This window comes from Cydia splendana, chromosome 5, assembly GCF_910591565.1.
Source record: "Cydia splendana chromosome 5, ilCydSple1.2, whole genome shotgun sequence".
Taxonomy (NCBI): domain Eukaryota; kingdom Metazoa; phylum Arthropoda; class Insecta; order Lepidoptera; family Tortricidae; genus Cydia; species Cydia splendana.
In genome coordinates this window covers 8,212,413-8,216,261 of record NC_085964.1, presented here as the reverse complement: position 1 = coordinate 8,216,261, position 3,849 = coordinate 8,212,413, and the positions used below count along the sequence as shown (strand labels likewise).

Sequence of the window (3,849 nt, the reverse complement as noted above, 5' to 3'; positions counted from 1 at the left end):
AGCTCTACTTGTCAGGAATTCCATATCATTTTCACCTTTTCATCTTCCATCCCATAGCGATGATTTTTCAATTGTTGCTGCCATTGTAAATAACATCTGTATTATTTCTGTATATATTCCTCATCCCTCATCATCTATTTTTGTTGAGCTTGAACAAATAATTTCTTCTCTTCCTAGGCCCGTTTTAATTTTAGGAGATTTTAACTCACATCACCAGGTTTGGGGTAGTTCATCGTCTAATTATAATGGAGATCGCCTCATTCATATCATAGACCAACACAATCTTTGTGTTTTAAACAACGGTTCTCCAACCCGCCGAACAGCTCCAACAGAGTCAATTAGCGCTATTGATTTATCAATTTGTTCAGTTGATCTTGCGGCTTCTCTCACTTGGCATACTCTGGAATCAACATATGGGAGTGATCACTACCCTATCATTATTACATTTCCATCTTCTATTCCGCCATCTCCGAAACCTAGCCCTAGGCTTAAGTATAATTTAAGTAATGTTGATTGGAAACTTTTCAAAACCCGTGTAGAGGAGAAATTGTTGTGTTTACCGTCCATAGATGATAGTAATGTAGTTAGTTGTTCAGTTGCATTAGCTCAGATAATGACTGAAGCAGCTGATGAAATTTTTCCGGTTAAAAACAGTGCATCAGGTAAAATACCTTCTCCGCCTTGGTGGGATGATGATTGCACACAAGCTATCAGAAACCGTAAGGAGGCTGAAAGAAAATATTGTAATTTTATGACAAATGAAAATTTTGAGACATTCATGCAAGTTGCTCGTGAGACAAAAAAATTGTTGCGAAAGAAAAAGTTCGAAGGCTGGAAGCGATTTTGTTTGTCTCTTAGTCCTAGCGTAAAACCATCCATAGTATGGAATAATATTAAAAGATTTAGACATGCTTTCAATGAGTCCTCTAGACAGATCCTTCCTCCTAACCTTGCTACACAGTTTATGGATAGATTAGCACCTGCTTCCGTCCCCGAAGAATATGTATTTCACCCTGCTGCCTTTTCATTTGACTCATGCTATTATAATACTTTAAATGAGCCTTTTAAAATGGAGGAGTTAAAAGCTGTATTAAGTGGTTTAAAAGATACTTCACCTGGGGAAGATGGAGTTCCTTATTCCTTTTTAGCAAATGCTAGTGATGGTATTCTTTCTTATTATCTAAATATAATAAATTCTGTTATCCAGTCTGGTAAAATTCCTGATTCTTGGAGATCTCAAATAGTTATTCCTATTTTAAAGCCGTTCAAACCAGTGTCAGATGTTTCTTCTTATCGTCCAATTGCCCTTTCCTCAGTATTTGTTAAAGTAGCAGAACATTTAGTTAAAAACAGACTAGAATATTTTGTAGAAAAAAACCAATTACTTTCTCATAGTCAATTTGGCTTCCGAAAAGGTAGGTCTACTTATGATAGCTTGGGTATTTTAATTTCAGATATTCGATTGTCATTTTCTAGAAATGAGTCTATAGTAGCTGCTTTTCTTGACATAAGCGCCGCTTATGATAATGTCTTAGTCTCAGTGTTACAAGCAAAACTTCACAAATTAGCTATACCAGTAATGTTAACCAATTTCATAATAAACCTTTTATCAGAAAGGTCCATTAGCCTTCTCATAGATGACAACAATAGGATTTCCCGTTTAGTGTGGAGAGGTCTTCCCCAAGGATCCGTATTAAGTCCTTTGCTATATAATATCTACACATTTGATTTAGAATCATCCTTAAATGACACGGTTAGAGTCTTGCAATATGCTGATGATTTATTATTATATTCGCCAAACCTTTCTATTGAACAAGCCAGTAGATCAGTCACTTCTTCTTTGGGCTTATTGAAGTTATGGTTAGATTCAAATGGTCTGGAACTTTCAGTGCATAAAAGTGTTGTAGTTTTGTTTACTAGAAAAATGTTTCCTCCTCCGATCAATGTGCAATTTAATAACTGCTCCATTTCCATTAAAGATAAAACCAAATTCCTAGGTGTTATTTTAGATAATAAATTAACGGGTCTTCCACATTGTGATTACATAGTTTCTAAATGTGAAAAAAATATTAATATCCTCAGGTGCGTTTCAGGAGTTTGGTGGGGTTCACATCCTTTTTGCATGAAACTCATGTATAATGCCTTGATAAGAAGTATTTTAGATTATGGGACATTTTTGTTAGAGCCAGGATATGTAGCTGGCTTCCAAAAACTAGATCGTATTCAATCCAAAGCACTCAGATTGATTTGTGGGGCCATGAATTCAAGCCCTATCAATGCCATGCAAGTTGAGTGTGTTGAGCCTCCACTTCATTTACGACGCCAATATCTTAGTGATAGATTTATTTTCCGTTGTTCCCAATTCTCTAATCACCAACTCTGGATTATCCTGTCTAACCTTGTGCTTCAAATAACTACTTCCAACTATTGGAAACACAAAAGTCCTCCTTGTTTAGTAAAAAGCTTTCAAAAACTTAAATCTATATCAGCTCCCACTGTTAGCTCTTCAACACTTCCCATTTTCCAATATGAATATGATTCTCTGACACTTATTCCTCCAGTTCTCCTCAATATTGGAGTCTCCAAGAATGATGTTGAACAAAATCAACAATTCCTGGGATTCATTGGAACAGATGGCCTGGGTGCTCATCATATGTACACAGATGCTTCTAAGACGTCAGAGAATGGTTGTGTTGGCGTTGGTGTTCTCCACACCCAATCTAATATTTACCAAAAAATAAAGTTGCCACCAGAATCCTCTGTGTACAGTGGTGAGTGCTTTGGAATCCTGAAAGCAATAGAGTTCATCATTATAATGCATCTCAAAAAAACAATTATTTTCTCAGATTCCCTAAGTTCACTACAGGCAATATGTAAATTTCCTTTCAAATCTAAATCTAATAACCCAATTATTTATCAAATCCGTAGCCTATTGTTAAAATGTCACATTAAAGGGTATTCGGTTTCCATTGCCTGGATCCCTGGACACAGAGGGATTAAAGGTAATGAAAGGGTGGATGATTTAGCTCGAGATGCCATTAGTTGTGGGGACATGTTTCCGTTTAAGAATGTGTCTGAAGACCTGTTGGCACTGCCTAAATTATACCTACGAAAGGAATGGAGGAATTTATGGACATCTGGTGCAGGTGCTGCTGCGTTACATTATCGAAGCATTCAAAAATCAATTCCTGCCAAACCTTGGTTTGCTAAAATCTCTCTGCCAAAACCTGCAACTAGTATGTTAATTCGAATGAGATTGGGTCACGTATGTACACCAGAACACCTCAAACTACTAAATCGCGTGGCCAGTTCTGCATGTACTTGTGGAGCTGATCCCGCTGATCTTAACCATATATTCTTTGCATGTAACCTTTATGATCGTTCTATACTATTAAGACAGCTGTCAGATTTTAAAGTTCCGTTTCCCACATCTATTACAACACTCCTGTATATTAATGATTCTTCTCCATATATATTTAAATCATTGTATTCATTTATTTCACGTCATAACATTAAACTCTAACTGCCTATAATTTACCTTTTCCTGATCCTTTTCCAAAATTCCGTCTTACCCGTTATAATGTAATCCTTTAATTCCGTTTCCCTGCTTTACTCGTCTGGCTGAATGCGCCAGGAGCGCGATGCCATAAAAAAAAAAAAAAAAAAAAAAAAACCAACAAATTGAGCCTTTAGTATTGTTTGTCGTATTTTTTTCACTTTTAAATGCAAAATACGCGACAATACGAATTTTGCGGATATATGTTCTCGATTCAAAAGTGATATTTTTTCAAGCTCTTTCGATTGAGCATAATTTCTTTTGGTTTTTCCGTCAAAGCGGCTCGCGTTTAT

The 3,849-nt window shown here is 36.2% G+C and overlaps 1 long non-coding RNA gene across 1 annotated transcript; it reads right to left on the bottom strand.

Moving 5' to 3' along the window:
• Positions 1 to 2,073: 2,073 nt before the first annotated feature.
• On the bottom strand, positions 2,074 to 3,421 carry LOC134790593 (uncharacterized). The gene is made up of 2 exons (XR_010144199.1): positions 3,198 to 3,421; positions 2,074 to 2,788 (listed from the first exon to the last, which is right to left on the bottom strand). It is a non-coding gene; the product is annotated as an uncharacterized LOC134790593 (long non-coding RNA).
• Positions 3,422 to 3,849: the final 428 nt, after the last annotated feature.